This window comes from Mauremys reevesii, linkage group 4 (assembly GCF_016161935.1).
Source record: "Mauremys reevesii isolate NIE-2019 linkage group 4, ASM1616193v1, whole genome shotgun sequence".
NCBI lineage: Eukaryota > Metazoa > Chordata > Testudines > Geoemydidae > Mauremys > Mauremys reevesii.
The window spans coordinates 39,598,918-39,622,262 of NC_052626.1; the positions used below are offsets into that span (position 1 = coordinate 39,598,918).

Sequence of the window (23,345 nt, forward strand, 5' to 3'; positions counted from 1 at the left end):
TGGGACACAGCACCTCCAGGAAAGATTCCAAAAGGGGCACTAAGCAGAGTTTTAGATTGATCTGATGGATATGCCCTGAAATGACCAGACCAGTGCTTGGCAGCTGGCATGCCTGGGGAAATCTGGGGAGGAGGTAGAGTGATCAGGAACCAGAGAAACAGCCCAACCCTTCCAACTCAAACTGAATTTTTCCTGAGGTTTGAAACAGAAGGGAAAAAACAAACAAACTTGCTTTCTCATTCCCTACAACACACCCATGATTTTTGCACAGATCTTCACTTCCCAACTCCAGCTAGGACAGAGGTAAATATACTGCCAGAGATAGAGGGGGATTTACTGACAGAGTGACTTGTTTGGTGATATTTGAGACCCAGACAAAAGCAGGAAGTTCAGAAAAAATTTCAGTCCACGGCAATCGACAGGGGTAAGACTAGCAGCCAAGCCTCCAGGTGTTTTGAACCAAAGCTTGGCTAGTTAAGGTCTGAAAGCAAGAGTGACAGTGTGGAGAATCAATTAGAAATTAGCCTGCCCCACAGTACAGATCCAAACCCCCTAACCTCTGGGTGATCCGAATACTGCACCCAGGCTTGTCTCCTGACTAAGCAGGCCAACTGGATACATGCACCATGGGGCAGACATTGGCTTCTGGATTTCCACCGCCTCGTGTTGTGTTCACCTACCCAAAGGAAAAGCTAATTTGCAAAAGTGCCTTGGCTTGAGGCCCAAGAAGTACAGAGCATCCTTAGAGGTCTGGCACTGACATGATGGTACAATGGGAAGTAATGAGCAGGTATCAGGTCAAAAGAAAATGGGAGAAGCCTGAAAGAGTAGATGGCTCAGAGCAATCATGCAGAAAGGCCTCAGTGTGACACAAACAAAGGGAAATATCCAGTCCTCAGATATCAGTAATAGGGACAGTAACTTCTCAGTTCAATAAAAGATAACGAGTGTGTGCGCACACATGCAGGCGCGCAGAGGGAAGGTAAAAGACAGAAAGAGGCAGAGGAGAGGGGTGTGTAGAAACAGAGAGAAGAAACAAGGACAGATAGGGAGAGCAAGGGAAGAGTAGAAATAGAGACTCCCAGACAAAAAGGGGAAGAGAGGAGAAGACTGAAGGAAAAGAGAGGGAGGGAAAGACAGAAAGTGATAGACAGAAGGAGAGAGAGAAATCTGTGCTGATACAGTACCAAATAAATCCCTGCAGCATGACAGGCGTCTGCTGAAGCATTTCATTTCCCCGCAGTATAATGGTGTGTTATTGCCCATTATCTGTTCTGTCAGTGCCAGAGTCGATATTAAATGAGGGGCAGCTGCATTTAGCTGCCATTTTTCAGCTGTCTCTCTGTTGCCATGGACACTCAGTTGTGTCTAGATGAACCTAGCTGGCAAGCAAAGGGCGTGTGTGTGTGTGCGCTCCAGGGAAGAAGGGAGCATAGGACAGAAAGCGGCAGTCGAGGAATGAATGCGAAGGGGAGGGGCGGCTGGTGCAGCACAAGTCAGTCATGTCCCCACCTGGACCAGAGAAATCAGCCTTTTCTAACATCCTATTTATTTTCGGGGTGGGGGGGGCAGCTGGCTGGCATCTGGTCAGGACTTTGAGTTTCACAGGCTCTAGTGACCCTCCCTTTATCACTCCTTTATGCCCTTCGTGCTTCCACTGAATCGCACCCGCACCTCCATCCCCAACATAAGGATGATAATGATCCTCTCCTCATCTCTAGCACCTTCCCTAGGAGGATCCAAGAGTACTTCAGAAAGTGTAATGAACTGAGCCTCACAAAGGCCCCCTAGAAGATGGGGAAGCATCAATAGCTCCATTATATAAATGGGGAAATTGAGGCACAGAGAGAAGACACTTTTACCCTGAAGATCACACAGCAAGCTGGTGGCACAGCCAGGCTTTAAAACACAGGAATTCTGATTCCCAGTCCTTCTGGTCTAACCATTAGACCATGCTGCCTCAAGAAGAGATGTCAGGATTCCTGACTATTTGCCTTGTTCACACTACCTCCCAGAATCAAGACCGGAATCCAGGAGTCCTGGCTCCCTGCCCCTTGCTCTCAGCACTACATAAGGCTGCCCACATGTGTCTCCTCACAAAGCATAACAAAATTGCTCAATATAACTTTGATAATTGCATAAAGTGTCTTAACAGCCATGGGCAGCCTCGCTCTGAAGTCATCTTCTGTACGGGTCACCTTGAAATCAGGGGCTTTGCGGGCTTGTGATGGAATTAAATGTGGCATTGTGATGGGCAGAACGAAGCATGGAGTGAGAGAAGTACAGATTCTGGCCTCAGACCTCCCCGTCAAAATCCTTCTTTTTCTTCAGGCCATCAGCAAATACTCCTTTCTTTCTCTGTCTCCAGTATTTATCTGACCCCTCACCCCACTCTCAGGAACACCTGAGGGCTGACCCTTTAGCAACTTTCATCAACAGATCTTGAAGCACTTTATAAACTGCAGTGAACTAAGCCTCACAACCTATCCCCATTTTATAGATGGGAAACTGAAGCACAGAGAGATGAAGTGACCTGCTCCAGGGCACCCATGCCAGGAACACAGCACAGGAATCCTGCCTTCCTACTCCAACTTCGTGGCACACTATCTGGTGGAAAGGATTTCTGAGGTTCCCCTCATTCAGCCATTAATACTTTCCCAATGCCCAGCATCTGGTGGACTTCTCTGTCGCCTCAGGCCTCTCACCAGCATTGTTGCCTTAGATAAGTAGGTATATGCAGCTCTTCTCCTTCATGCTACCACTTCCCCACATTCTTAGCACACATTCCCAATGGCACACTTTCCCAGCACTAGTACAGCGAGTGTAAGTGTCAAGTGCACACAGCAACATGACTCATCAGCAGAGTCCTGATTCCAGTCTATGTATACCCAGAGCCTGCAAAGAGGCATAAAGGTCTCCATTTTCTAATTGTCTGTGAAGAGTGTTGAAAGCTACTATAGAAGGTGAAGAGAAGGGTGTTCAAACCCTTAAGGTCCTTAATACTTCAGAAATTCCCCAAAAGTAATAACTTACATCTCTCTGGCCCTTTCTAGTTCCCCCAACCCAAAGCTGACCAGCACAGCTCTACTTAACATATAAGAACATACATAAGGCCAGACAGGTGAGGCAATAGCATCTTTGTAAGCCTGTGAATTCTATCACAGGGTCCTAGTGATATATGCCCCCCAAATATACAAACATTAAAATGAGGAGAGCAGAAATATCCCCCATGCCCTGCTACATGTAACAGGCAACTAGGGCAATGGGCTGCTCAGATGGAAACTCAGAGCTCCAGTCATGACCATGAGATTGTGACCCTGAAGCATTCCCAGTATCTGGAGTTCTCTAGCCCTGAGGATGGACGAAGGGGCAGCTTCTGTTGTGAGACCCTCGGCTTGAGGGAAGCCCCTCTGACAGCTTTATATCAACTCTCAATTGGTGCCAGATGCAGTTGTCTAGTGTTGCTTCTGGTTAGAGGCAAGGTTGCCCTGCAGGTCCTTACTCCTGGAAGGTTAAATTTATAATGCAGAGGTGATGACAGCCCTAAAGCAGCTTGCAGCTGCTCGGATACTTTGTTGTTTATATTTTTCCTGAGTTGTGATTTACAACTTCCTGTCAACTCCCACAGTCCAGCCACCAAAATATGAACCTCACAGTTCAAACCATCCTACTCACTCTCCTTATCCTCATCTCCCAAAATACAGCCTGAAAAAGCCTGAAGTGATGACTTAGTTCTCCAATTTCTATAGCAATACACCAATTAAAACTGGGATGTACACAACGTTGAGTTTGGACTGCATCCTAAGACAGTTGTTGTGGCTACTCCTCCCCCCTCCCAGTTTGCAATTACTCACACCCAACTCTCCTTCCATTTGCAAAGTTAATAACTGAACCATTTTCTTCTGGGCCAGACATTTAGTAACACTCATAACATGCCAGACCACCTACTCCATCATCCTGCTGTCTACCTTACTGAATCAAACCAATGGCCCAACTAGTCTAGACTCCAACTAGTAGCCAGTACCTGATGCTTCAGAGGAAGGCTAAAGTCCACCTTTCAAATGGTGCAATGCAATCAGATGGGAAGAGGAAAAATCTTTTCTGACCTCTACCAGCAATCAGCTTATGCCCTGAAGCAAGCTTAATTGACCTTGACACTTTCACTGGAATTATTATTAATGGCTGTAAAATGGTGCAGTCATTTAAAATGACCTGTTGCACTCTCCGTCTCAGCAACCTGCTGCAGCAGTGAACTCTAGCGGCTGTCTACACAGCCGCATTTCTTTCCATTAGGCTTAAATTTGCTGCCTTTCAAATTCTGCTTGGTTCTCCTTTGCTCTGTGTAATGGGGCAGAGCAAAAAAAGGGGACTGATCAGTTTCCACTACACCCTTCATTACATTAAATACCTCAGTCAAGTCCCCTTTAATTATTTTCCTGTCAGAGATAAGTGATCCCTACCTTGGCATTTTCTCAGCATATAGAAGTCCCTTCCCACCCCAACATTGCCAACCATTGTGTAGCCTCATTGCTGGGGGTTCTGAACAAACCTCTAGAAAATACACTGGTGGGAACAACCCCTGCACTGGCCCCAAGACATGATCTAATTTATCTAATACTGTAGGTCTTTTCCACCTTCAGGATTTGTTGCCTTTCACAGGATTTTTCCCATCTCCCTTATAGCTCTCCTGCTCCTTCTAAATACATCTTTTTCTTTTGCTGACTGGCAGTTTCTTCCAAATTTCTTATCGTACTTTGTAGAAACAAATTCTGCCTGCATTGCTTATATGTTAATCCTCTCTTTAGCTCCACTCCACAATCAGGACCTTTTGCTTTTGAATGTGTAACTATCTTAAGCAGCATATTGGGCACCAGGGTGCCCCTTTGCCTTGCAGGATCTGGCTTTCCTCAGAGAGAGCCTAAGTTCAAGGTCTGTCATCAAAAGTCCTTTCAGCAGCTTAGAGAGATTTAGTAAATATTAGTGGAAATAAATAACAGATTTAGACTGATCTAAAAATATAAAGAACATTAACGAACATTCTGGTTCGATGGTTGCAATGACAATAGATATATGTCCAACAACAGGAGATCAACAGGAAGAAGAGAATTTGCAATGGGATTAAATGGGTATTTTCACATACGCACTGGTCAGCAAAAGAGCATTAGTAAGATAGTGATAAGAGCAGAGATGGAACTTGGCATTCATTGGCGTTTGACATAGCAGACGAGAGAATGGGACATTTTTGTTACAATGTTCTAGCAAACAACTGTCTTGATGGCCCTTCCAGGGAATTTCTGGGGGCAGATTTGGTTTGCCATGTGCATAAAGTGTAAAGATAGGTTTGCCCCTGGAGCTGCTAAGGTGTCCTCTCCAGATCAAGCCTAGCTCCCAGAACAAGGCTAAGGGCATCACAACTTGCATTGAATTCCTGCAACCCACCCCAACAAAAATTTCATCAGCTAAAGAACAGAACTGCAACTACATTCCAAAGCAAAATTTCACTGATGGATGCCGTGAGCAGCTGGTGTTTATTCTGCAACAGTTTTTAAACAAAGTGTTAATTTGTAATGTTCTAGGAAAGCTCTGCAGTGAGTGTTCCAACAGAGAAAACTAGTACTTTGAATTTCTGGGTGAGGGGAGGGGAAGTTCCACCTTTTGTCTTTTCCCTCTCATTCCCCACCCTCTTTTCTTGAGGCTTAAAATAGCCATCATCTTCCTTCCCACAAGCTGCTATCTTCAGCCAAATCTATTTAGCATATATGCTGCACGCTGGATTTGATTCACAGGATTGCATGTAAACTGCATAAAGCAACATAAAGAGGGGTGGCCAAACGTTCTGACCCTCCGAGCCACATACAATAATCTTCAGACATTCGAGAGCCAGGCACACCTGCTGGGGCTCGGGGACTTCAGCCCCGCAGGAGGCACCTGCCATGGCCGAAGCTCCCAGCCAGGGCTGAAGCCCCACGACCTTGCCTCAGGGCAGAAGCCCCGAGCTCCCTTCCCTCCCCCAGACTGGTAGGCGAAGAATCGGGGGGCACGTGCCTCAGTGAGCCGCACATTAACTGTAAAAGAGCTGCATGCAATATAGCTATGGGCCTGAATCTGTGCTCCTTACCTGGGCAAAACACCCACTTATTTCACGCGCTTTGTTGAATTATTAAGAAATGGACAATCAGGCCCTGTATTTCTATAATTAAAAACAACTGTGTATATGTACTGTATGTTTCATCCCAAATAGCCACCATCCTTGCACTTCACTGTTTTTAAATCCTCATTATTTACCTTTTGCTTCCCTAGCACCTTCCCGCCAAGACTCAAAGTGTTTTCCAAATATTGATTAGACCTGAGAGCCCCACCCCACAGTGTGTCAATAGCGTTCTCCCCATTTTGCACATGGGAAAACTGAGCTAGAGAGATTAAGTCCCTCATTTTCAAAAGTCCACACTCAAAAACACATGGGGACTTTTGCATTTGCATGATTTGCACATGCAAAAATCCAATGCATGCCAAGAGTTGAGATTTGACAGCACACATACCTTTGCAGGAGTAGCAAAGAGTCCTGTGACACCTTATAGACTAACAGACGTTTTGGAGCATGAGCAAAACGTCGGATGCATCCGACGAAGTGGGTATTCACCCACGAAAGCTCATGCTCCAAAACATCTGTTAGTCTATAAGGTGCCACAGGACTCTTTGCTGCTTTTACAGATCCAGACTAACACAGCTACCCCTCTGATACTTTGCAGGAGTGCAATCCCTAAATTGCTTGTATGTAATACGTTGGCTTAGCAAGGTAATTCCATCTGCAGCTAATGGCTGATAGCAGCAACTAATAGCCTGTTATTTAACCACTATAGGTAGAGCTAACCCTCCCTTTAGCTCAAGTAGTAGTGACTTGTGCCTTTGATGATGCTAATTCTGAGTTTGATCCCTGCTGAGGACCATGGGGATCTTTATACAGCAGCCATTGTTCATTACAATTTGACTCAGGTTTTCTGTATGTACCAACCTGAAAATAATTGGGGCTAAGGATCTTAATTTCCAAAATTGCTAAGTACACCAAACTCCAATGGGAGACGTAGCTGCTCTGCACCTTTGAGAATCACACCACAGGGACAAAACTCTGAGAAGGATCCAGCATCCACAGTCAGAGCCAGTTTCTCAAGAGAGCTCAGTTGTGCCCATTTAAGCACCAGAAAGGGCCATCTTTTCAAAAGTGAGCAGTATTCTGGGTACTGAGCACTTCTGAAAATCTGACCTCGGACAACTTGCCCAGGGTTGCCGAGGAATTCTGTGGCTGAGCTAGGAAGAGAACACAAGTCTCCCAGACCCACGCCTTCATGAAAGAAGCACTGTCCCCACCCTACCCCGTCCTGTCCCATCCCAGCACGTTCCTATGAGGGGTACTGATGTTGTCTGGAGTGACAAAGTACTGAAGAGGCAAGCAGTGTGAATCTGTAACACAACAGCACTTATTATCATAATTCCTAATTATCACTGTTTAGAGGCCCCATAAGAGGAAGAATAATTACGTTTAAGAGGCAGAGTGATAAAGAGAAAAGATTAATCAACTCTCCATCCCTTTTCACATCACTGCAAGATCCTCCACATTTCATCTGCTGTTTGTGAGCCTGTCACTGTCAAAGGAATTTATTCCACAAAGGACAAGGGCTTCATTCCAGCAACACTAGGAATCCCCACAGCTATGACAAGCAGGCAGCCCAAGCTCTTCTTGAAAGGGCCCTTGATTGCAAACTTCAGGGTGAAAGCGAAAACAGAGTAGGAAGCAACACTAGCTCCTCTGAAATGAGGCATTTGGGCTCTTCAATCTATGCGAGAAGCAGCAATGGGGCAGCAGATGGAAAAAGCCTCAACAGCATCAGAATACATTCCAGACCATTAAACCACACAAGGGGAAACTGGTTTTTATTTGCAGGTATGAGGAGCTACTTTCCAAAATTGATGGTAAGAAGCTACTAAGGGGAGAACAGAGCATTCATACTGCCTCCTGCTGGGCAGTCAGCTACCAGGCAGGCTGCCTCCCCAGCCCCCAGACTTTCCAGCAGAGAGGAGCCCAAGAACGTGAAAAATAAAAGCAACTTCCAATCTACACTACCATACTGGACTGCAGAAGTGACTAACTGCATGCACATCACTCTTAAATCACTATGGGCTATGAGCACACACAGTGAGTCTCAGGCTGCTCTGGGTGTCGTGACAGGTTAAAAGATGTTCCAGGAACTGGTACAGCAATTGGGGCAGGGAGATTTCTTCTTCTGTGTTTGGATAGGAACAAGCATTCAGCCAGGGCTTGCCAAGGGCTCGATTCTGAGATGGGTGAAGGGCACTGAAAGTAGAAGGAACTAAGCTTCTCAAAAGAATCAGCATGTAAATGTCAACAATCAAATGCAGGGTGACCTTTATGGTCTTTTCTGACCCTGTCTAGGATTCTGTTGGATCATTACTCAGGATAGGAATGTCAAGAGAAGTAAATGAATGGAACCTGTGTTGGTATGAACAGAGTCCTGGACCAGTAGAGTTGGCAATCTCTAGACACTAGTGGGTACTCGGGGAAGCGAGCCTCTGCTGCTGGTTGCACTGCTGCAGCCACACTACTATTTTTAGCATGCTAGCTCAAGAGAAGCTAGCGAGTGTACATCTATCCAAGCTGGAAATTACACCCTTAGCTCGAGTGCAGACATACCCGTACACAAACCCAGGATAATATGTGGCTATTGTAGCCTGAAGGTTTCAGGATCCCACTTTTAATAATGTAGAATCATTTCATTACTAAGCTGGAGACAGCCAATCTGTTTCAGCTCTAGTAACCCCAGCCACCCTCCCAAGCCTCTTGCATTCTCCAAAACTTTGCCCAAAGCTCAAAACAAATACTCTTTTAGGTTCTGTTAATTGCATTTGTTTCCACTGCTGCTACATCTCTGCAGTTCCAGGTTCTCCCCAGAACCAGAAGTAGCAGTACCACAAACTTAGGGTTGCCAGGCGTCTGGTTTTCCACCGGAACACCCGGTCAAAAACGGACCCTGACAGCACTGGTCAGTGTCCGTTAAAAGTCCAGTCAGCAATGCAGCAGGAGACTGGGGCTAAGGTAGGTTCCTTACCTTTCCTGGGAGCCGTGGTAAGCGCCACTGGGAGCCCTCCATCTCCCCCACACCCCAACCCCCTGCCCCAGCCTGGAGTCCCCTCCCACACCCAAACTCCCTCCCAGAGCTTGCACCTTGCACCCCCCACACCCTAACCCCCAGCCCTGAGACCTCTTCCGCACCCTGAACCCCTCATTTCTGGCCCCACCCAAAGCCTGTCCACCCCCCCACCTCAACCCCCAACCCCAACCCGGAGCCCCCTCCTGCACCCCAAGCCCCTCATCCCCAGCCCCACCCCAGAGCCCTCACCCCCAGCTGGAGCATTCATCCCCCTCCCACACTCCAATCCCCTGCTCCCGCCCAGTGAAAGTGAGTGAGGGTATGGGAGAGCGAGCGACGGAGGGAGGGGAGATGGAGGGAGCAGGGTGTAGGGCCTCGCAGAAGGGGCAGGGCAGGGGCAAAGCAGAGGTTTTCAGTTTTGTGCAATTAGAAAGTTGGCAACCCTAGTCAAACTGTGCAGAGAAGCATCCAGCCTTCTTGTTTCTAATCCAAACCCAAACTCTTGTCAGATGCACCTGCCTCTTCCCTTAGGTATTTCACCCTCTGCTATGTGGGGAGCAGGAATAAAAGACTACAAGTTTTTGGATGTCCTTGTTTTGATTTTTATTGAAAGGGACTGGACAAATAGTTCAGTTGGTGCTGGATTAGATCTAGAGACCTGGCTCTTACTACCCTGGTGAATTGCAACTGGAAGGAATTTCTATACATTTAATATGGAAGAGACAAATCTGAACAAACAGAGCTATGTGAAATTACTTCTCCGAAGAAAATTATGCAAATATATCTGCAAATAACAATAAGGGATGCCCTTAGGCTTCTGAAAAACTGCCAATGCAATGTCACAAAATCTGGATGCTTCTGATTTAAATGCTCAAAGACAAATTGGCTAAGGCTACTTTGTAACCACCAGAGATAGAGTGGTCTAGTTATGAGAAAACAGGTCTGAAAGCCAGGGACTCCTGAACTCTAATCCTAGGCAGGTAGCTGTTTTTATAAAGGGCCTGTCATCTTGCTGTCTAAGCCCAGCTCTGCCACAGACTTGTTGCATAGCCTTGGTCAAGTCACTCTGCCTCAGTCTCCCCATTTGAAATACAGTACAACTTCAGATTTACAAACACCAGAGTTACTAATTGACTGGTCAACCACACTCCTCATTTGGCACTGGAAGTACACAATCAGGGAGCAACAGAGACAAAAAAGAGAAAAAAGCTAACACCGTACAGTACTGTGGTAAATGTAAACTACTAAAAAGTAAAGAGCCTACCTGCAGCCCAGGCTCAGCCACAGGGTGGAGAGAGCTTATATTTGCTGCATACACTCTCCTCTTGTGCAGTCCCATGCTCCTTGAATCAACCTCACCTTCATAATGTTATGTAAATGTTTTGCTGCTTTGTTCAAGATCACGAGATAAAGATCACGAGATAAAGATGAAAGCCACCCAGAAACAATGGTAGAGTTTAAAACACTTTTCCTTTCACCTCAAACGATTTCACAGCTTTTTATTAAGTATGGATGCAATTGTGTGAGGTGCTGAGCACCATCGCTTCCTAGTGAACTATCTGGCACTATGTACATAGAGGAGTTACTTCTTCGCATGGGTTAAGAAATCTTTCACTTCACCATGACAGTTCCTGCACCATTACTGATCTCACATCCTTCCACTTCTGGGCTTTCTCCCACATTCAAGTCTTCAGCAAATCAGCCAGGCAACTCAGTCCCCTACCCCTTCCTTTGTGCTATCAACATCCACTGCTCTCAGAGTCAATTGAATGCCCAATGTAACCAAACAGGCATTGCTTTCATCTGGCACCCCCTACACTGTGAGCAATGATGTCCAAAATGCTGACTCCTGAGGGTGGGCATAGGAGAGGAAAACCACAGCCAAGTGAATCAGAGGAATCAACCAGAGGGGAAAGTTGGTCCAACCTTTCCTGAGCTGCATGCATGACTCTATGGCAGACAGAGGCTTCTCTGCTGGGTATAAAGTTAACCAGATAATATTTCTAACACCAACTAGTTGAGTAGCTCTTGCATCTTCCTGAAGACCCTGCACAAAGACAGCAAAGAATGCCCTCCACCATCCAAGGGCCTTATCTGCATGAGATTTGTGTGGCTAGTTTACTTCATAGGGTTTATGCAAAGATTTGGGGATGTTTTGGATCAGGTGCGTTCATATACCCAAGCCTTTGCTTTGAGCTTCAGGTTCCAAAGAATAACATGGGGCCCAAGCTGTGAAGTTCAGCTCCAGATCTGCATTTCCACAAATGCAACACAGCTCTGTTCCATTCAGGATTCTAGCCCTGCTGGGAAGGGGAAGTTGAGAGGAAAGGAGGCATATTGCAGAGTTAACTTGTACCCGGGGAAAATGGGACAGTTGCATTCTCCAGTGGCTGGTTGTGGAACAGTGCGGATGCCTTGGAGGCAAGTGTTTTCTGGTTTCCTTCACCTGACAAGCCCAGGAAATCAGGTGGAAGGTCAGAAAAGCCAGGCCAGAGCAAGGCCAACACCCTCACATGCTCCCTCAAACTGGCCTAAGGAAGTTCAGACAAGATGGAGAGAGAGAGACCACATTCCTGTACACCAGAGAAAGGGGAGAAAAGGAAAAGGCTCACTCCATCCTCAGGCACTTTATAAACATGGAACCGATACTCCTCTAGCTATGGGGAGGGGAACAAGAAGATCAGGGTGGGGGTGAGGGTGCTACTGGCTCCTCACACTGCACAGGAAAGTACTGTTGGTTTGAGTCATCCCATCAGGCCAGTCATTAAGCAACTCAGATTGTCAGACAAGACTCACATGGCACGTATACAGCACACATTAGAGATTTATTGTGTGAGCGCACATGGTTATTATTAGGAATCATTTATTTCAGCACGGTAGGAGCCATTCTGCATAACTACCCAGGTCTGATTAGTGGAGACTGGCGGGGGGGTGGGGGAATAGTAGAAGCAAGGGGAAGAGTGGAGGCTGCTACGCACCTTTTGGCCTGACAGGCAACCATGTTTTGGCTTCTAGTTTGTGAAATTTGCCCCCCTCCATAGCATCAGCTTCAACCCTTTTCTCTCCTGCTTTGCATATGGATTTCCCATAGTGGGATTTTCTATTGGAACCATTATTCCCCCACAGCAACCCACAAGAATCCTTAAGGGATAGGACCCCTGCGGCCTTGCTGGTCTCCTGGTGCTAAGGGACAGGAGTATGAGGTGCTGTGCTCAGGAGGAGGGAAAGCTTCTGGCCAATGGGAGGTAGGGCCAGGGCAGGACTCTAGGCTGCAGGCAGTGCTGTTCTGCCATATCTTTCTCCCCGTTACTGGGACCACGTCACCTCTCCTCCCCACTAGCTTACACTCCCACTGTGACTCCCTCCTTGCTGCTGCTGCTGCTGGTCTCTAACACCTTCTCTCAGGCCAGGAGCTAGCCTGGGAAGAAGGGTGCATTGGAAAGGCAAGACCAAAGCATGGAGTCTAAACTGGCTCCACCTGGGGAATCAGGAAGGGGTGGGCTGGCGGAGGGAGCACAGAGGGCCCGAAGAGACAGTGGCTTCTCCGAGAGCTCATCAGTGGGGACCAGAGAAGAGCTAGAAGGGCAAGAAAAGACTCACTAGCCCAGATAATGGAGAGAGAAGGAGTGAGGCAGAGCCCTCTCTGCAGCACAGGAAGCAGAGGACAAAATTAGTCCCTCAGCTTAGAATCTAAGGACCAGCATCCTCAGGGTCCCAAGGGCACCGGACAATGCAGCATCTGGCTTCTAATAAAAAAATCACTATTATGCCTATGCAGCATCTCCAGTGCCTTGGCAAGGAAGGAGGATGCTTTAGTCATTAAAATAACTAATAAGAGTAGGAAGGGCATGTGACTGTGTAGGGTGGGGCACTAATGTAACTGAGACAGAGGGGTTTTTCAAGGGGTGGGGTGTTGGTTTCCCCTCCTTCAATTCTACAGATATAGTTTTATTTAATATCTTTAGAACTAGTTGGATTAGCAATGGCCAGACCTAAAAGCACCAGAATGCGTAACTTCCCCCCTGCTGGCGGGGGAGGGGGGGCGGTGTCAGTGAGCCATGATCCACACACACTTCACCTTCCTACCTCCAGAGGCTGAAAAGACATCACAGCTTGATTCACACACAAGCTGCTGTTCTAGTCTTGTGCTTGGTGATACTTGTGTTGTTTTAGCACCAGGGCAGGATGTTCAGATAAAGTTGGGAGTGGTGAAAGGAAGGTGCCGAGGGTATCTCCATCTCTCCCATATACATGCAATCTCAGCCGTGTGCAGAAGCCCATGCACACAGCACTGTCCCTAGAGTCCAGCCTGCTAAGCCACTCAAACTCACATGAAGAGCTCTGCATACTAGTTAGCTTTGCAGTGAATGTAATGCCAGCGACAGGGGCCCAACTGGCAGCTCTTGCGACTGAGATCCCCATGTAGCCACAGAAAAGACACACTCTGGCCAGTGCCAGGGAAGCGTCCCCAAGACTCTATCATAAATGTGCCTCAACCCTGTCATGGTATTAGAGAGGATATCAATCTCGGTGACCCACTCATTCTTCAGCCCCTCTGCAGAAGCTCCCATCATGGAGGCCAGTGAGGGCCAAGCAAGATGAAGGTTTATGTGAGAGAGACTCCTTCCCTCAGTGAACTTGCCGGACACCCACCAACTATTTCACACAGGGGTTACTGAACTTCCACTGGCAGAGCCTGTCAATAGTGTCCATCAAACCTAGTTATACAGGGTGGAAATGATCTCACCTCAGGGACCCTCTCAGACCATAAAGGGCCTAACATGGAGAAAAGCATTGGTTTGTGGAAAGCCACTCATAGACCCTCCCAGCCAGAGAGTTTGCAGACATGGAGCGAGGGGATTGGAAAGGGACAAGGGACTGGGTTTCAAGCAAGAGGATGGATCTCTTTGAGACAGCAGTTGTTTTTCGACTTTGACAGAATGCGATCTTGGATTTGCAAGGGGCCTGCTCTAGCTCCACACACCCACAGTGCTTTCAAGAGATGGACTCCAGCACTTAGTCCAGATCCAATTCTCTCTCAAGTCTGGAGTGGTCACAGACCACTTTTCACGTAGGCCCATCTATTTAAACAGATAATAAATCGCAGCAGCATTGTTCTCACTGAAGACCTCCTGACAATAAAGAAAGAGACCATTACAACAGTCTTACCTACTGCACCACAGGTGTGTGTCATGTCACTCAGAATGCAAGGCTCAGAACTGTTACATGAGCACAAGTCTAAAGCTTTCCAGTGAAAACACTATGGGTTTGGGTAGAAAAGGGACATTGTGATCCAAACCCACCATTCAATGCAAGGTCAAGGGAGGGGCAGAACCCTGGAAAGTGACCTCAACCGCTTCTCTCCCACCCAGGCAAAGGCTCTTCTCAATGTCCTGCTGCATCTGAAGCTAGTGTAAAGTTTCCACATTTACTTGTTTGCTCTATTGGACAAATTTGTCGTGTCATGATATCTTGATGTGCAGGCTCAAAATAATCTGGAGGAACCATCAACGATGCTGCTACTGTCATCAATGTCTCTGGTGGGAATCAGCCTGATCCCTCAAAACCTGGGACAGATGGCAAACCTAGGAACACTGGTCTGGGCTTCAGGAAGAAATGTGCATTCAGTGTGGCAAAGAAAAGGCTAGATCCACCTCAGGCATTGTGTGTTTAAAAGAAATTTAATTCTCATATTAGCCAAATGCCAAGAAAACAAAAGTCTAACCCTACCTCTCTCTCTCTCTGTCACACACACACACACACACACACATATACACACAGCTTCTCATAAATAGAGGCTGCCAATTGACTAACAGATCATGACTCACCTCTCTGTCAATCAGACATCCAATCAATGATGAAAGATCATTTCACTTATGACACAAGATCTGCTGTGCATTAACACATTGCTGTGAGTATGTGGGAAGCTGCAGTGAAATAGAGCTGGCTAGATACAAAATCTGAAATTTGTGCTCTTGTTGAATAACCACTTGGATTCTCCAATCAGGGAACAGAGGTAATACTTTGAAATGTATGTATCTCGCCAACAACAGGATGAATTTTGCATATTCATGGTGACCTGTTTGCAAATTATATGCAGACTATGGATTATTCGCTGAAGAAATTAATCAGTAATGTCAAATAGTCAAACTTTGAAAATATGCAGTTTGTTTGCAGACAGAGAGAGGTAATATCTGGCAAATAAATGAATGATTACAAACTATTGCCCCTGTTCTAGTCCTGGTGGGGTGAAATTACTCAGCAAGAGAGGGCTGTATAAAGAAGTCAAAATGGCTTCCTGTAGGAGCAGGCTCAGTAAATCAGACCTTTATCTAGTCCAGCAAAACTCAATACCAGATGTTTCAGAGGAAGGTATAAAACATCTTGGCAGCACCTGACCCACTGTGCCAAACTATACCCTATAGGTAAAAGGTATGCCCTCCTGATTCCCACAATGTTTTTGCCCTAGAGCATGAGACTTGAGGGTCCTTATAAATTTTGATCTAACTTTCAAACTCCTTAGCATGGGGGAACACCTTTTACTTTTGTATTCCACTAAGGCCTTGAGGTCTCCATCTAGACCCGGATTCCATTGTGCTAGGCGCTGTCTGCACACACACAAATAGGAAGACGCAGTCCCTGCCCCAACTAGTTTACAATGTAAATACACAAGGGTGGGAGAAAGGAAGGATTATAATCCACTGTTTTACAAACTGCCAACTGAGACAAAGAAATTAAGTGATTTATTTAAGATCCCAGGAACACCGCGATATAGGTACGATTTGAACCCGCATCTCCTGAGTGACCAGATAGCAAGTGTGAAAAATCGGGATTAATTAATTAATCTGTGTAAAATGAGCTGAAGTAATGTACTGACTAGTGTGTAATGTATCACCACTGCCCTCTACTGGATGGAATTGGAACTGCTAAGCTGTGTGTCATAGGCCATATACTGCTTCGATTAATTGAGATGCTCCTTCAGCTGAAGTGGTAGGATCTCATGCATGGCTTCAGAAGAGAAGGTGTCTGTTGCTGCCAGGAAGTTCCAAGTGGCAGCAAAATGGCAACCACAAAGCCCTCTTGGGTGGGCATGAATTTGTTTCAATATTATATGCTATTAACTTAAAATAATATGTAGACTCAAAGCCTGTAAACATTAAAAACAGAGCTCCTTTGTATGTGAAAAAGCAAGGGAGGACTGCTCTCCTATCTTCAGTGTCTTTGTCTCCTAAACATAAATAGGTAACTTCCTTTCCTTTAAACTACATTCTTCCATGAGATGAGCTGCTAAGCAAATGCCTCTCTGTCAACCTCACTTGCAAGAAGTGTGTCCTTTGTGTGCTCTGACAGGTCTTTTCTACGTATGTTCCTTTCTGCACTGCTGAAGGCCCCTTAGCTTGCAGCTGCTTTAACTTCTAAAAATAAGAATAAAGCTGAGAAACTATGTAGTTCTGAAGACAGAAGCTCTACAACGAGGCTTTTGTATTCCCTAGCCAAGCAGCAGGAGGAAACTTTGCTTAGGATTTCCCTCTGCTAACATCAAGTCTGTCTCTAATGTCCTGCAGGCTCTGTGCATAGCCCCATCCCTTCCTTTGCAGAGAGAAACAACTCAGGCTTGCCGACAAGACGCGTCCTCAATGCTGCATCTCTATTTATACTGCATAGCATTACCTCACTTCCAGCCAATCAAGGCTCTTCATGCCTCAACACCTTCTCCTCACATTGTGCTGCACCCGCCACTGGACCAGCCTATTGCCGTGGTGAGCAGGGGGGAGTTCAGAAAATAACATGCAGCTCAGTAGTTAGTATTTGGAGGAGAGACAAATAGAAATAGCACAACTGAACCTAAGAAAAGTGGGTTGTCAGCATTCATATTTCCTGCCTGCAAAATTTAAAGAAGGCAGAATAAAACGTACAAGCAAGGTAACAGGAAGCTCTCTCCTGCTAAATGGGTTTTCCTGGCTTCATGGCTTGGTCGCCACGGCTGGTAACAAGGTGACCCTCCTGTCTCCAGAGAGGCATTTCAAGAGTATGATTGAGAACTGCAACACGAGCCGCATGATTTCAGACAGGGTAGGAACCAGGTGGGGAAAGCGCCAAGACCTCACAGCTCACACCCCCAATGTGGTACAAAGCTAAGATCCCAAGAGAACAACTCCCCCCACCCCCTATAGAGCTTCCCAACCCTTTCTTGAGACACTCCTCTCCATTTTAAGCAGCCCCATTTCAGAGACTCTCATGCATCACTGAGGCATGAGACTCTGAGAGGCGTGTATTTTATCTTGATGTTACCTTACTTGAAAGATTTTGCTCAAGGCAAAACTAGGGCTGATACAATATTTCTTAAAAAGAAAAAGTGGGGGAAACCATTATAAATCTTTACAGGGTGTTCAATGTTTTTACCCAAACAGTGATCCAGTAATAACAACTCCATAGCTGTGAGATGTGCATGTATTGTTAATAGCTTTTCACACATGGCCAGGCCAAACACAAGACACATACTAATGAAGCAGAAGCAGCAAAGAGTCTTGTGGCACCTTATAGACTAACAGACGTTTTGGAGCATGAGCTTTCGTGGGTGAATACCCACTTCGTCGGATGCATGTCATGTAATGAAGCAGAGAAGAAGTTGGGACTATGGCTCTCTCCATAATTTAAGGGAATCAGTGCTGTACTAAGAACAAAGAGGATCCTGAGAATAAGCTCTACAAAAAGTGAGACAAGCTCTGGAACAACCCAAGGAAAGTTACCTGATAGAACCACTGTCTATTCACTGTGATAGCCATGCTTCAAGTCTTAGCTGTGGCAATATATAGGATGCATGCATATGGCAAAGTCCAGTTGCTGACTGGGAATTTCATTCATAGGATTCCCCATAATGCATCATGTAGCGAGGTGGCCTGGTTCCCAGCCGCTCCGGAGGACGACGAGCCCCTCCAGACGCCAAAGTAGGTGGAGCCAGTGGAGCTTGCACCCGCCCCCCAGAGGTCAGGGCACAGAACAGGAAGTACAAAAGCCCAACCCCAGAGCTCAGTAGAGCCCCGGCTGCCAGAGAAGCCAGATGCCTGTGGCCTAGCTGCCGGTGGAGAGACTCCTGCAGTCTGCAGTCGACCCAAGAATTGGCCAGACCAGCTAAGGCCTGATGCCGACCAGACCCCAGAGAAGCTGTTAAGCCTGCCGATGGCAAGCTACCTGGAGAAGCTGCCCAGCCTACCGCTTGCCGAATACCCCGAGGAGCCCATGGGGCTTGATTCCGTGGAGGACACCGTCACAATGCAGGTACCTCTAGAGGTAGGAAGTAGCCCAGGAGCAGCTGACCCTAGTCTGGCTGCAGCACACCCAGAGCCAATGTCAGTGTGTTGCAGTACGGATCCCCACTAACGCAGCAGCAGGTCGTCTACTGCTGCTAGGGCCCCGGGCTGGGACGCAGCGGAGTGGGTGGGCCTGCATCCCCCCTGCCACCCAACGTGTGGATGGCAGTCTCCCTCTCTCCCTGGTCCTTCGGAGCTAGGACCTGGGTGTCCTAAACCTATTTGTTTGCTCAGCCCCTGCTTGAGGGCCTGAGCTCCTGACTGTTTGCTGCCCTGCAAGGCTAATTCCCCAATTCACCGGACTTAAGTAGTGAGGCGGCCGGGTTCCCAGCCACCCCGGAGGGGGACGAGCCCCGGCCGAACCCCTCTACACATCAGGTCTGTGGTCCACCTAGTTCAGTGTCTCGGACAGTGGCCAGTACCAGATGCTTCAGAGGAAGGTGCAAGAACCCCAGAGTAAGCACATATGAGCGAATTTGCCTCCATGAAGATTCCAGCCTAATCCCTAAAAGTTAGAGACTGCCTTTTTGAATCTTGCTAAATTTTGGACCGCAAAAACAACCTATGGCAGTGAACTTATCAAGCTTAGTCTTGAAGCCAGATGTGTCTTTTGCCCCCACTACTCCCCTTGGAAGGCTGTTCCAGAACTTCACTCGTCTAATTTCAAGTCTAAATTTCCTAATGTCCAGTTTATATCCATTTGTTCTTGTGTCCACATTGGTTCTGAGCTTAAATAATTCCTCTCCCTCCCTGATATTTATCCCTCTGATATATTTATAGAGAGCAATCATATCTCCCCTCAGCCTTCTTTTGGTTAGGCTAAACAAGCCAAGCTCTTTGAGTCTCCTTTCAAAAAACAGGTTTTCCATTCCTTGGATCATCCTCGTAGCCCTTCTCTGTACCTGTTCCAGTTTGAATTCATCCTTCTTAAACATGGGAGACCAGAACTGCACACAGTATTCCAGATGAGGTCTCACCAGTGCCTTGTATAACGGTACTAACACTGCATTATCTTTACTGGAAATACCTCCCCTGATGCATCCCAAGATAGCATTAGCTTTTTTAATGGCCATATCACATTGGCGGCTCATAGTCATTCTGTGATCAACCAATACTCTGAAGTCCTTCTCTTCCTCTGTTACTTCTAACTGATGCATCCCCAATTTATAACAAAAATTCTTATTAATCCCTAAATGCATGACCTTGCACTTTCACTATTAAATTTCATCCTATTACTCCAGTTTACAAGGTCATCCAGATCTTCCTGTATGATATCCCGGTCCTTCTGTGTATTAGCAATACCTCACAGCTTTGTGTCATCTGCAAACTTTATTAGCACATTCCCACTTTTTGTGCCAAGGTCAGTAATAAAAAGATTAAACAAGATTGGTCCCAAAACCGATCTCTGAGGAACTCCACTAGTAACCTCCTTCCAGCCTGACAGTTCACCTTTCAGTATGACCTGTTGTAGTCTCCCCTTTAACCAGTTCCTTATCCACACGTGTCACATGAGGATGATGCATTTACTGAGCTCCCAGAGGAGTTGTCACAATTAATTAATGACCAAAAGAAGCTTTGAGGTTCTTGAACAAAAGGTGCTATAAAAATGCAAAGAATTAATGTTATTAGTGTCTGGCCTCTCAGTTGACAGACACACCACTGAAGAGCTTATTGAAAGGAGCGTTCCTTTCCTTCCTTCCACTCTCCCATCTGCACAGGGATTAGGAGACAAAAGATAAGAGTGAGAGGACTACTTTGCTCATATGAAGATTCCACTGGCATCATCTTAAACTTTGATCCAGGTTCATGATGCCCTATGTTATCATGCTCATTATGGGTCAGGAAAAGGACACTCATATGCCTCATCTGTAAAATGAGGATAATACTTTCTTGCCCCCACCCTTTCTCTGTCTTGTATATTTAGATATAAGCTGTTCAAGGCAGGGACTGTCTCTCATTATCTGTTTCTACAGCACCTAGCCCAATGGGGTTCCAGCTGTGGTGGGAGCTAAGCACTACCACGATACAAAAAATATTAATAATAAACAACACAAGGAAACTGTTTTCTTTCCTGTGAGGGGCTGTTAACAGTACGTGTGTGTATGTGCAGGGGCCCAAAGAGCTGCGTCAGCCTTGTGTAGCCCTGGGAGCTGAGGACTCAGGGAGCTCTCACTTTAGAGCAGTGGTCCCGCATACTGTCCAGCAGATTTTTGGTGGCATTTCGGCGGTGACGCCTCTGGATGACGCTGCTTGTCGGCGGCGATGCCTATTGACGTTGCTGCTTCTTGGCGGCATTTCGGTGGATGATCGTCTGCCAGCCACGGTCCTCGGTGGCGGCGCCGGACGAAAAAGGTTGGGGACCACTGCTTTAGAGCATTTGCCAAGTCTAATTTTGTTCTGTGTATTCTGCCCCTGTGCTCCTCCTGGGGGGCTTGGAGGGATAGGACAGGAAGACTCCATCAGGGCGTGGCTGGTCCGAGCTCTCTCCCCACAGAGGCAAAGGGTGAAGTATACCTCAGAGCTAACTCTCCACCATTCACACCTTCACCTATCTGCAGGTTTCAGCAGCTCTTCGCTTGTGGACAGGAGAGAAGGCTGAAACCCTTAGAGAGAGTAAATCCACTCTAACATTTCAGGGCATCAGCTGATCTCTGCAGGGGTCAGGAAATTCACACCCATCCCCCAAGGTTACAGCACTGCAGAACAGAGCATGTGTATTATGGGGTGGGGGTTCACTTTGCTTTGAACAGAAAGTGGCCACTGCTAGAGATTGGATGCATGATTAGATGGATCTGGTCTGTTTTATTGCGGTAAATCCTGTGACAAAGAAGAGATGAAGCCTAGTTTGAGTTCATGAATGCTCAGGCTATGGCTGAAACTGGGCTTTGTTCTCTCCCCACTCCCTTCTTCAAGAGGAATTTTCACTAATGGCTTTGGTGCAAACTCCAGCTCCACATTTCTGAGCCAACACCATATCAGCATGTCTCATGGGTCAGGATACTGCAGCTTCCCGCAAGAGGCCTGACCGCTACAATTGCATCCTGGGGGCAACATTTACAACAGCTGGAATTCTCCAACTAGCCTAATAATAGCAAATACACACAGTGTTACAGCAATCAACCAACAAGGGGCAGCCCAAGGCTAGGTACAAACTGGCTGCTAGATTCCAGGAAGATCTCAAAATGCAAAGCACTGAAGGGAGGCTAAGAAGGTTTTGCCCCTATAAAATACATACTACAGTATACTACAGCTCAAGACACTAGAGACCTGGTTTTCAGAGGTGCTAAATGCCTACAACTTCAGCTGAAGTCAATGGGATCTGCGAATACTTAGCACCTCTGGACAGTCCATATCCTACCTTCTGACACACACATCCTACTGACTTCCAGGAGAGAGAATGCAGATAAAATGGACTGAGGCAAAATTAATCTGTTTAGCCATAGTACCGTCCAAGGCAAGCCAGTAGTATCCCCAATTTATACATGGGGAAACTGAGGCACAGGGAAATTTTACTAGCCCAAAGTTGCTCAATAAGTGAGTAGCAGTGCTATGCACAGAATCCAGAAGTCTCAACCGTGCTGAAAAGCGAGGCAGCTAACCAGTAAGTTTCAGAGGGGGTAGCTGCGGACTCTGTGCTTTGAACATTAGAACAGCCAGAGGCAGGAGTAGTACTGCAGAGATCTAACAGCAAAAAAAAATCATACTCTAGGTTGCAGTGATGTATTTGGTCTGTCTGTGGGGTGTTTGTTTGACTGTTTGCTCTCTGTGTACTGGTTGTGTAGCAGACCCCTGAGTAAGCAGCTGATACAGATCTGTTTGCTGGTGCTTTGCTAAAGGCTGCAAGGCTCTGACCCTTGGAGCTTTTATCAGCCTCACTGTTTGAAGTCTCCGAAAGGTTAATCGCTCCCTGGTGGTGAGGGTCAGAGCTGAACTCAGCTAGCCAGGGATAATAAAAATCACTTGCTAGAGGAACTCAAGAGCCATGAACAGAGGCAGCTAACAGGAGAATTTGGAGTGAGAGAGCCTTTCCTTCCAGGTTTGGCACTACATGTGATATCAAGTAGGCAGCAATGGAACAGTGGTGGTGACCTGAAACAGATGTGCTATGTTTTCCTTCCTGCCTGAAGCCAGAAGGGACTTCCAGTGCATGACGTGCACGTTGGTGGCTGTACTGGAGGAAAAGATTCTTGGGATTAGAGGGGCAAGTTAAGATGCTACTGAGAATCAGAGAAGTTCCTAGACAGCCACGTTCAGGAAACATCAGCACCCCGGGTTCAAGGAAGAAAGGAGCTGGCCACCAAAGAGTCAGAAAGGAACCCTGGTAACCACCAGAGGCAAGAGATCACATCAGCATTCTTCATGGCTGGAGATAGAGGAGGACAGGCAGGCTGTGGCCACCAGAAAGAAGCCAACCAGGAGGAATTCCACACAGTTAGAAGTTTCAAATGATACCAGGTTCTCAACATGAGAACTGTGGAAAATACCTCTCAAGATCCAGCTGGTACAAGGAAACATTGATTTATATGAGACACACCTGGTGATGGCAGCTCATCTCAACTTCTAAGAAAAACAGCTTGCCCATAAAGAGTTCTCCAACCATCTGACGAAGGAAGATGATCCTTGTTGGGGATGCAATACTGAGAGAATTGAAAGAACTTCTGCAAAGAACAGGCGGGCAGTGCGCTGTCTTCCCTGAGTCAAGACACAGGCCATCACTCTAAGATTGGTTAGACTTTTAAAATCAACAGACAAGGATCCACTGGTGATGGTTCATATCGGCATTAATGACACTGCATCCTGGGATATCTCACAGATAGATGACTTCAGGGAACATGGAAGAAGTAGAAGAATGCTCAAGCAATCTTCTCTG

General features: G+C 46.7%; 1 protein-coding gene across 9 annotated transcripts in view; it reads right to left on the minus strand.

Moving 5' to 3' along the window:
* NRXN3 (neurexin 3) overlaps positions 1–23,345 on the minus strand; it is a 1,505,977-nt gene that overhangs the window by 1,057,082 nt on the left and 425,550 nt on the right. The gene's annotated exons all lie outside the window — the stretch shown is intronic.